The sequence below is a fragment of the Aethalodelphis obliquidens genome, unplaced genomic scaffold (assembly GCF_003676395.1).
Source record: "Aethalodelphis obliquidens isolate GAN/ISIS:26980383/991018 unplaced genomic scaffold, ASM367639v1 scaffold45, whole genome shotgun sequence".
NCBI classification, from domain to species: Eukaryota; Metazoa; Chordata; class Mammalia; order Artiodactyla; family Delphinidae; genus Aethalodelphis; species Aethalodelphis obliquidens.
The window spans coordinates 1220221-1232226 of NW_020837989.1; the positions used below are offsets into that span (position 1 = coordinate 1220221).

The 12006-nt window shown below is 40.1% G+C and overlaps 1 pseudogene; it reads left to right on the forward strand.

The window, feature by feature from the left end:
• The first annotated feature begins 7626 nt into the window (after positions 1-7626).
• Positions 7627-12006, forward strand: part of LOC113606755 (serine/threonine-protein kinase MARK2 pseudogene) — a 51889-nt pseudogene continuing 47509 nt past the window's right edge.

Genomic DNA, 12006 nt, shown 5'->3' on the forward strand with positions numbered 1-12006 from the left:
TAAGATGAGCACCATTCTGGGTCCAGACGACATTACTAAAACTTGAAAGATATTTCTTCTAATAGTAATAGCCATTCCAATAAAATACTAATAGTGTATAATAAACTAACGGTTGATGAGCTTATCACATTGTATTGAGGTTTTCTTCTACAGAGTTACATTTCAGCATACATAATCTGACCCAGGTCAAATACTGTATAGCCAGAGCTACATAAGAAAGATGCATGTTTAAAAGACAGTTTCACTATATTTGTGTAGATAATATCTACTACTAAATTTTGAGATCCCAGAAATGAGAGATAGACATGGCTTGTTGAGTATTTGGTATATATACACAGCGCATGTTAATCAATCATAATAAATATACACTGCAGACATTTCCACCTAGCGATTTTAATGAAAATAAGCCTCTAGATATGTATTACTGTTTGAAGAAAAATGGAAGTATTTCACAACTTAGTTACCCAATGAACTGTACATATCTTTTCCTCTATCTTGGAGGATGAGCAGAAATGGATAGAAGAGACCATGTTTGAGGAGCTTAAAGACGGCGGCAGAGTAAGACGCGGAGATCACCTTCCTCTCCACAAATGCATCAGAAATACATCTACATGTGGAAAAGCTCCTACAGAACACCTACTGAACGCTGGCAGAAGACCTCAGACATCCCAAAAGGAAAGAAACTCCCCGTGTACCTGGGTATGGCAAAAGAAAAATGAAAAAACACAGACAAAAGGATAGGGACGGGACCTGCACCAGTGGGAGGGAGCTGTGGAGGAAAGGTTTCCAGACACTAGGAAGCCCCTTCGCGGGTGGAGACTGCGGGTGGCGGAGGGGGAAAGCTTCGGAGCCGCGGAGGAGAGCACAGCAACAGGGGCTGTGGGCAAAGCGAAGAGATTCCCGCACAGAGGACCAGGGCCGACCGGCACTCACCAGCTCGAGAGGCTTGTCTGCTCACCCGCCAGGGCAGGCGGGGCTGGGAGCTGAGGCTCCGGCTTCGGTCGGATCCCAGGGAGAGGACGGGTTGTCGGCCTGAACACAGCCTGCAGGGGGTCAGCGCAACACGGCTAGCCGGGAGGGAATCCAGGGAAAAGTCTGGAGGTGCGGAAGAGGCAAGAGACTTTTTCTTGCCTCTTTGTTTCCTGGTGCGCGAGGAGAGATTAACAGCGCCGCTTAAAGGAGCTCCAGAGTCGGGCGCGAGCCGCGGCTATCAGCGCGGACCCCAGAGACGGGCATGGGACGCTAAGGCTGCTGCTGCAGCCACCAAGAAGCCTGTGTGAGAGGACAGGTCACTCTCCACACCTCCCCCCCCTCCCCGGGAGCCTGTGCGGCCAGCCACTGCCAGGGTCCCGTGACCCAGGGACAACTTCCCAGGGAGAACACACGTCGCGCCTCACGCTGGTGCAACGTCATGGCGGCCTCTGCCGCCGCAGGCTCGCCCTGCATCCGTGCCCCTCCCTCCCTCCAGCGTGAGTGAGCCAGAGTCCCCAAAGCAGCAGCGGCTCCTTTAAGCCCGTCCTCTGTGAGTGAAGAACAGATGCCCTCAGGCAACCTACACGCAGAGGCGGGTCCAAATCCAAAGCTGAGCCCCGGGAGCTGTGCGAACAAAGAAAAGAAAGGAAAATTTCTCCCAGCAGCCTCAGGAGCAGCGGATTAAATCTCCACAATCAACTTGATGTACCCTGCGTCTATGGAATACCTGAATAGACAACGAATCATCCCAAATTGAGAAGGTGGTCTTTGGGAGCAAAGATATATATTTTTTTTCCCTTTTTCTCTTTATGTGAGTGTGTATGTGTACGCTTCTATGTGTGATTTTGTCTTTATAGCTTTGCTTTTACCATTTGACCTCGGGTTCTGTCTGTCCGTTTTTGTATTTTTTTATTACTGTTTAAATCTTTTTTCTTAATAATTATTTTTTATTTTAACTATTTTATTTTATTTTATTTTATTTTATCTTCTTTCTTTCTTTTCTCCCTTTTATTCTGAGCCATGTGGATGAAAGGCTCTTGGTGCACCAGCCAGGCGTCAGGGCTGTGCCTCTGAAGTGGGAGAGCCAAGTTCAGGACACTCGTCCACAAGAGCCCTCCCAGCTCCATGTAATATCAAACGGCGAAAATCTCCCAGAGATGTCCATCTCAATGCCAAGACCCAGCTTCACTCAACGACCAGCAAGCTACAGTGCTCGACACCCTATGCCAAACAACTAGCAAGACAGGAATACAACCCCACCCATTAGCAGAGAGGCTGCCTAAAATGATAATAAGGCCACAGACACCCCAAAACACACCACCAGACGTGGACCTGCCCACCAGAAAGACAAGATCCAGCCTCATCCACCAGAACACAGGCACTAGTCCCCTCCCCCAGGAAGCCTACACAACCCACTGAACCAACCTTAGCCACTGGGGGCAGACACGAAAAACAACGGGAACTACGAACCTGCAGCCTGCGAAAAGGAGACCCCAAACACAGTAAGATAAGCAAAATAAGAAGACAGAGAAACACACAGCACATGAAGGAGCAAGGCAAAAACCCACAAAACCAAACAAATGAACAGGAAATAGGCAGTCTACCTGAAAAAGAATTCAGAATAATGATAGTAAAGATGATCCAAAATCTTGGAAATAGAATGGAGAAAATACAAGAAACGTTTAACATGGACCTCGAAGAACTAAAGAGCAAACAAACAGTGATGAACAACACAATAAATGAAATTAAAAATTCTCTAGAAAGGATCAATAGCAGAATAACTGAGGCAGAAAAACGGATAAGTGACCTGGAAGATAAAATAGTGGAAATAACTACTGCAGAGAAGAATAAAGAAAAAAGAATGAAAAGAATTGAGGACAGTCTCAGAGACCTCTGGGACAACATTAAACACACGAACATTCAAACTATACGGATCCCAGAAGAAGAAGAGAAAACGAAACGGACTGAGAAAATATTTGAAGAGATTATAGTTGAAAACTTCCCTAATATGGGAAAGGAAATAGTTAATCAAGGCCAGGAAGCACAGAGACTCTCATACAGGATAAATCCAAAGAGAAACACTCCAAGACATATTAATCAAACTATCAAAAATTAAATACAAAGAAAAAATATTAAAACCAGCAAGGGAAAAACAACAAATAACACCCAAGGGAATCCCCATAAGGTTAACAGCTGATCTTTCAGCAGAAACTCTGCAAGCCAGAAGGGAGTGGCAGGACATATTTAAAGTGATGAAGGAGAAAAACCTGCAACCAATATTACTCTACCCAGCAAGGATCTCATTCAGATTTGATGGAGAAATTAAAACCTTTACAGACAAGCAAAAGATGAGAGAATTCAGCACCACCAAACCAGCTTTAAAAAAAAATGCTAAAGGAATTTCTCTAGGCAGGAAACACAACACAAGGAAAAGACCTACAATAACAAACCCAAAACAATTAAGAAAATGGTCATAGGAACATACATATCGATAACTACCTTAAATGTAAATGGATTAAATGCTCCAACCAAAAGACATAGACTGGCTGAATGGATACAAAAGCAAGACCCACATATATGCAGTCTACAAGAGAACCACTTCAGACCTAGGAACACATACAGACTGAAAGTCAGGGGATGGAAAAAGATACTGCACGCAAATGGAAAGCAAAAGAAAGCTGGAGGAGCAATTCTCATATCAGACAAAATAGACTTTAAAATAAAGACTATTACAAGAGACAAGGACACTACATAATGATCAAGGAATCGATCCAAGAAGAAGACATAACAATTGTAAATATTTATGCACCCAACATAGGAGCACCTCAATACATAAGGCAAATACTAACAGCCATAAAAGGGGAAATCAACAGTAACACATTCATAGTAGGGGACTTTAACACCCCACTTTTACCAATGGACAGATCATCCAAAATGAAAATAAATACGGAAACACAAGCTTTAAATGATACATTAAACAAGATGGACTTAATTGATATTTATAGGACATTCTATCCAAAAACAACAGAATACACATTCTTCTCAAGTGCTCATGGAACATTCTCCAGGATAGATCCTATCTTGGGTCACAAATCAAGCCTTGGTAAATTTAAGAAAACTGAAATTGTATCAAGTATCTTTTCCGACCCCAATGTTATGAGACTAGATATCAATTACAGGAAAAAATCTGTAAAAAATACAAACACATGGAAGCTAAACAATACACTACTGAATAACCAAGAGATCACTGAAGAAATCAAAGAGGAAATCAAAAAATACCTAGAAACAAATGACAATGAAAACACGATGACCCAAAACCTATGGGATGCAACAAAAGCAGTTCTAAGAGGGAAGTTTATAGCAATACAATCCTACCTAAAGAAACAAGAAACATCTTAAATAAACAACCTAACCTTACACTTAAAGCAATTAGAGAAAGAAGAACCAAAAAAAAACCCAAAGTTATCAGAAGGAAAGAAATCATAAAGATCAGATCAGAAATAAATGAAAAACAAATGAAGGTAACGATAGCAAAGATCAATAAAACTAAAAGCTGATTCTTTGAGAAGATAAACAAAATTGATAAACCATTAGCCAGATTCATCAAGAAAAAAAGGGAGAGGACTCATATCAATAGAATTACAAACGAAAACGGAGAAGTAACAACTGACACTGCAGAAATACAAAGGATCATGAGAGATTACTACAAGCAACTCTATGCCAAAAAAATGGACAACCTGGAAGAAATGGACAAATTCTTACAAATGCACAACCTTCCGAGACTGAACCAGAAAGAAATAGAAAATATGAACAGTCCTATCACATGCACTGAAATTGAAACTGTGATTAAAAATCTTTCAACAAACAAAAGCCCAGGACCAGATGGATTCACAGGTGAATTCTATCAAACATTCAGAGAAGAGCTAACACCTGTCATTCTCAAACTCTTCCAAAGTATAGCAGAGGGAGGAATACTCCCAAACTCATTCTACGAGGCCGCCATCATCCTGATACCAACACCAGACAAAGATGTCACAAAGAAAGAAAACTACAGGCCAATATCACTGATGAAAAGAGATGCAAAAATCCTCAACAAAATACTAGCAAATAGAATCCAACAGCACATTAAAAGGATCATACACCACGATCAAGTGGGGTTTATCCTAGGAATGCAGAGATTCTTCAATATACGCAAATCAATCAATGTGATACACCATATTAACAAACTGAAGGAGGAAAACCATATGATCATCTCAATAGATGCAGAGAAAGCTTTTGACAAAATTCAACACCCATTTATGATAAAAACCCTTCAGAAAGTAGGCATAGAGGGAACTTTCCTCAACATAATAAAGGCCATATATGACAAACCCACAGCCAACATCGTCCTCAATGGTGAAAAACTGAAAGTATTTCCACTAACATCAGGAGCAAGACAAGGTTGCCCACTCTCACCACTCTTATTCAACATAGTTTTGGAAGTTTTAGCCACAGCAATCAGAGAAGAAAAGGAAATAAAAGGAATCCAAATCGGAAAAGAAGAAGTAAAGTTGTCACTGTTTGCAGATGACATGATACTATACATAGAGAATCCTAAAGATGCTACCAGAAAACTACTGAGCTAATCAATGAATTTAGTAAAGTAGCAGGATACAAAATTAATGCACAGAAATCTCTGTCATTCCTATACACTAATGATGAAAAATCTGAAAGTGAAATGAAGGAAACACTCCCATTTACCATTGCAACAAAAAGAATAAAATATCTAGGAATAAACCTACCTGAGGAGACAAAAGACCTGTATGCAGAAAATTATAAGGCACTGTTGAAAGAAATTAAAGATGATACAAATAGATGGAGAGATATACCATGTTCTTGGATTGTAATAATCAACACTGTGAAAATGACTCTACTACCCAAAGCAATCCACAGATTCAATGCAATCCCTATCAAACTACCACTGGCATTTTCACAGAACTAGAACAAAAAAATTCACAATTTGTATGGAAACACAAAACATCCCGAATAGCCAAAGCAATCTTGAGAATGAAAAACGGAGCGGGAGGAATCAGACTCCCTGACTTCAGACTATACTACAAACCTACAGTAATCAAGACAGTATCGTACTGGGACAAAAACAGAAAGATAGATCAATGGAACAGGATAGAAAGCTCAGAGATAAACCCACGCACATATGGTCACCTTATCTTTGATAAAGGAGGCAAGAATATACAGTGGAGAAAAGACAGCCTCTTCAATAATTGCTGCTGGTAAAACTGGACAGGTACATGTAAAAGTATGAAATTAGAACACTCCCTAACACCGTACACAAAAATAAACTCAAAGTGGATTAAAGACCTAAATGTAAGGCCAGACACTATCAAACTCTTAGAGGAAAACATAGGCAGAACACTCTATGACATAAATCACAGCAAGATCATTTTTGACTCACCTCCTAGAGCAATGGAAATAAAAACAAAAATAAACAAATGGGACCTAATGAAACTTCAAAGCTTTTGCACAGCAAAGGAAACCATAAACAAGACAAAAAGACAACCCTCGGAATGGGAGAAAATATTTGCAAATGAAGCAACTGACAAAGGATTAATCTCCAAAATTTACAAGCAGCTCATGCAGTTCAATATCAAAAAAACAAACAACCCAATCCAAAAATGGGCAGAAGACCTAAATAGACATTTCTCCAAAGAAGATATACAGATTGCCAACAAACACATGAAAGAATGCTCAACATCATTAATCATTAGAGAAATGCAAATCAAAACCTTAATGAGATATCATCTCATACCATGGCGATCATCAAAAAATCTAGAAACAATAAATGCTGGAGAGGGTGTGGAGAAAAGGGAACCCTCTTGCACTGTTGGTGGGAATGTACATTGATACAACCACTATGGAGAACAGTATGGAGTTTCCTTAAAAAACTAAAAATAGAACTACCATAGGACCAAGCAATCCCACTACTGGGCATATACCCTGATAAAACCATAATTCAGAGTCATGTACCAAAATGTTCACTGCAGCTCTATTTACAATAGCCAGGACATGGAAGCAACCTAAGTGTCCATCAACAGATGAATGCTAACGCATATATATGGAATCTAAAAAAAAAAAAAAAAAAAAAAAAGGTCAGGAAGAACTTAGGGGCAAGACAGGAATAATAATGACACAGACCTACTAGAGAATGAACTTGAGATATGGGGAGCAGGGAGGGTAAGCTTGACAAAGTGAGAGAGTGGCATGGACATATATACACTACCAAACGTAAAATAGATAGCTAGTGGGAAGCAGCCGCATAGCACAGAGAGGTCAGCTCGGTGCTTTGTGACCACCTAGAGGGGTGGGATAGGGAGGGTGGGAGGGAGGGAGACGCAAGAGGGAAGAGATATGGGAATATATGTATATGTATAACTGATTCACTTTGTTATAAAGCAGAAACTAACACACCATTGTAAAGCAATTATACTCCAATAAAGATGTTTAAAAAAAAAAAAGAAGAGGCCATGCTTGGCAATGATATTACAAATTATTGGAAGATCTTTTACTAGTGTCTTTACCATACAGAGCTCCAGTGATTCACCTCAAATATGTAAGCATCAACATGTAAGAACATAAAAAATAGATGACAGCATCAAAATGTTGATGGTCCAAAACAGCCAGCAGAAAACCCTGATCATCGCCATTTATCACCCAGGAACACAGGGTAAGAACAAATAATAACTCTGTGTTCTTTGTATTCTGCAAAAATACCTCCCCATCACTTCTCTCAGTTTGAGAAACCAAGGCCATGTCCCTAGACACAAAAACCCACTTACTTTGGCAAACCATCCCAGGCAATCAAAAGTCTGCCTGCTAAGCCTTTGTGTGGGTATATGCCTGTTATGTGCATATTTGCCAAGACCTTGAGAATGCTATGACTACATAATAGATACAGCTACATATTAGAACTACTGCTTCCAGTCACACTCAGTAATAGCACAAGGAATCATACACAAGCTGGTCATGACTGCAGTTCTTGACCTAACTAGTCTCTCTGATTCATTGGTATCCATGATCTTGGGTGCATTTATGACTATGATCTAGAAATGCAAGTACAAGGAAACACAGTCTTCTTCACAAAGCCAAAACAAATCCCAGGTCTACAGACAATGAAGGCTGCCTGCCAGGCAGCCCCAGGGAGATGATACACAGGGCCCAAGGCCTTCATTTGCAAAACTGATCTGAAAAACAACCCCAGATTCTGCTACCTGTTAAAGCAAATACTTAGAGACAAAGGAAAGTGCTTAAAGAAGATTGGCAGCCTGCTTGGGGGATTAGAGGACCAGAATATGGTTCCAACGTAGGCTTAACTTAAAATGCATGATCTACAGAGAGAAAAACCCTAAGTACAGAATCTAGTCCTGACTCTGCACAAACTATTTTAATTAACAACCAAAAGCAAGTGACTGAAACTCTCTAGGCCTCTGTTGCCTCACCATTTAAACGATGATGAAACTGTAGAATCATCTACAGTAGTCATTTGCTAACTTAAAAGAAATAACAATTACACTTGTTGGTTGTCTTAGGTCAGGTTGCTATAACAAAAACACCATAGAGCCATAGACCAAGTGGCTTATAAACAACAGAAATTTATTTCCCACATTTCTGGAGGCTGAGAAGTCCAAGATCAAGATGCTGACAGATCTGAAGTCTGGTGAGAGCCCATTTCCTGGCTTATAGATGGCTGTCTTTCCACTGTGTCCTCACATGGCAAAGAGCAAAGAATGAAACAGGCAAACTCTCTCATGTCTCTTCTCATAAGAACGCTGATTCCATTCATGTACATTCCACTGACATGATCTAATCACCTTCCAAAAGCCCCACCTCCTAATACAATCATATTGGGAGTTAGGATTTCCACATACAAGTTTTGAGGGGAACATAAACATCCAGTCCATAACACTGACCAAAGGTTTAACAGTTTTACCCATTGATTCCTTCCAATTTTTGAGGTGCATGCTATTGAGTCCTGCAAGTTTTTATAGCTAGGTTACACCTTAAATCTAGGATATTCTGAGACAGCATTACCCAAAGCATGTGCTGTAGACTGCACGTTCCAAAGAGAATCCACAAAGAAAAGATTCTATGTTAAAATAAATTTTGAAAACACGGCATACCATGACCTCACTTTTGGATATTCAGTATCTATATTAGTATATCAAAGACTCTAAGAAGTCCTGAAGTAAAGAAACCTTTGCTTTGTTTAGCCCATATCCCTAGGGTCCAGCTGACTTCCAAATGTCAGTATCTACACCTCTTTGTCTGGGCTGATTTCTTTCTCTCTCTCTCTCTCTCTCTCTCTCTCTCTGTCCTCTCAGAAGGCGATTCTGCCTGCTTGCAGAGCAGAACTAAAGTACCAAGAAATTTACACACACACCAAAAAGCAGCCCTCAACCAATAACTGATGGGATTTAGGATGTAACTATCCCAGCTCCCTTGCTGCTTCGGTGGGTTAACTCTGAGGTATGTGCATTACACTGTCTCCCATAGCTTCCCCATGGGATTAAACTCTAGTCATCCACAGTGCTCACCGGCTTGATAAGGTACCATTTATTAGATGCCTTCCCTTCACTGTCTTACTTCCCCACTCCCCACTCCCCAAATAAACTACCTGGACACAAATCCTATTTCAGAGTCTACTTCTGGAGAACCAAACTAATGTGCCCAGGATTTCCCACACCTGTTTGATGACAGCTCGGTATTCACATAACACTTTTTAAATTAGCCAAAACTCTCAGTGGTGGATGTGAAATGCCCAGCACAAACTGGCTAAAACAAAAAAAATAATTTATTTAAGTCCAGAGATAGGCTGGCTTTAGGCCTGGCAGGACTCAGGATCTTGTACAATGTCACGGCTCTGTGTCCATTTCTGGGCTCTACATTCTTTTGTGTTGGCTTCATTAAAGCAGGCTCTTCCCACAAGGCAGAAAGACCGACCATCAGCATTGAGCTCACATCCTTCCTTCCGAGCAATCCCAAAAAGGGGCTTCTCCTTCCCCACAGTTCCAAAAAAGATCCAGGATGAATCTCACTGGACTATCTTTGGTCACATGGTCATCCCTGTACCGATTCCCAAGACAGTTGAGATAGAAGGTACTGATTGAACAGTCCTAGGCTACGAGTCCCACACTCTGGACTCAGTCACACCCAAACCACATGGGCCAACAGTGGGGAGGAGTAGTTCCTCAGAGGCAAATCAGGGTGTCGTTACCAGAAATAGTTTCAGGGCAGGTACAAATAGCAGGTCCCCACTCAACTCTTTGACATTCTGTAGAACTCATTTGGGGAGATACTGTTCTATGGCATTCACAAGTACTTCCTACAAAATTCTTGACAAAATCTTTCTCAGAAAAGGCTGAAAGTGCACTTGAAAAAGAACTGAGTCTCTCTGACAATTTTATGTCATCTCAATACACCCTTCATATATGACTATTTTACTGGTGTCACCAGTTTACTTGGCTTCCTGGTTTGGCTATATTTAAGGAAGTACTGATTATCAGCTCTGGCACTTCTTGTCAAAAGAAAAAGACATTCCACCAATTTCTTTCCATCAGCCTAGATCCTCATGACTAATTTCTTTACTATTCCTATCAAGAAAGGTAATCAAATAGCCTCAAGCAAATGAGAGAATATGTACACAGCAATGAAAAGACTAAAGAATAATGGAGATTAGAAATGTATCCTATAAACCACCCATCCACTTATGGAAACTTTGTTTTTAACTTTCATGTCTTTCCCACAGGAAAAAAAATTTTAAACAAAAGTAAATAAATAAATAGAAAAAATACAGAAGGATTTAACTGCACACTTGTGGTTTTATTGGTTTTCCTAGAATTTACTACAATGCCAGAAATTAATTTATAAATAATGGCAAGCATGGAATCACAACCAACATCACGTGAAGAAAAGGAGAACACCTCAAAAATGTTCTAATTGGCAAGAAGACATTCATCTGTGGCTAGAATAGCCAAAAGAAAAGGGCAAGTTTCACATACCAGACTTGGAAAGCATTATCAGTTTTCAAAGTCTAAAACAACACAATACTGTCTTTCTAATTTTATACTATTTCTTTCCTCTGCTCCTAAGCTCACTCTCTTGAAGGAATCTCACTGAAGCAGGAATATTTATCTACATTATAAGAGGACCCAGCACGCTACTTTCTTCCATCTTGCTTTGATAATCCTCTACTTTTTCAAAGAAGGGTACTGTGTCATTTCTATTTTATGACTCTTCTGACAAATGTAGCTACTGATGTTTATCATAGAAAAGATGTACTCTATTAAAATCACATGATTTCAGAGTTCCTTGGTCTACCAACGATAAGCAGTTTTTCAAATATATAACAAGGGCTCCCACTGACTTTTCAGCTGTGGTATCTACTATGCTCATGTGTGTGCAAGCTTGGGGAGGAGCATGGATTAATTAAGTGCTGTTATTCATGCCCCAGGGGTTGCACCCCTCTCAGCCAAGTGCACCCCATGTGGGCACAGCTCCATTTTTTTGAGACTCGACTCTACCCCAGGTACCCTAGGACAGCCTCAACTCCAGGCCGATATTGCCCAAGCAAGGAGGAACTTAGCTATGAAAACATAAAAAGACTCAATACTAGAGGGCCAGTAAATAAATGGTGAAACATCAATTCCATTCAGCTATTTAAAAAACATTCTTCCAAAGAATACTGATGTGGTAAAATGCCAACAATAAAACTTTTCTTTAAAGAATGAAAAGAAACATTAACAGAAACCTTCTATCTCTTAACAGAAACATTCTATCTCTGGATGATAAGATTACGAGTAATTTTTTTTCTTCATGTTTTTCCCATGTTTTCTACAATAAATATCTGTTACTTCATAATCAGAAAACAAACAACAAAGGCTAAATATTGAAAAGTGCAAAAAAGCCTCTGAGAAAAAAAATCTATAAAATGCTGGACCAGAGCTGTTGGGACCAAGTAGGCCATTACTATAAGAATCAGAG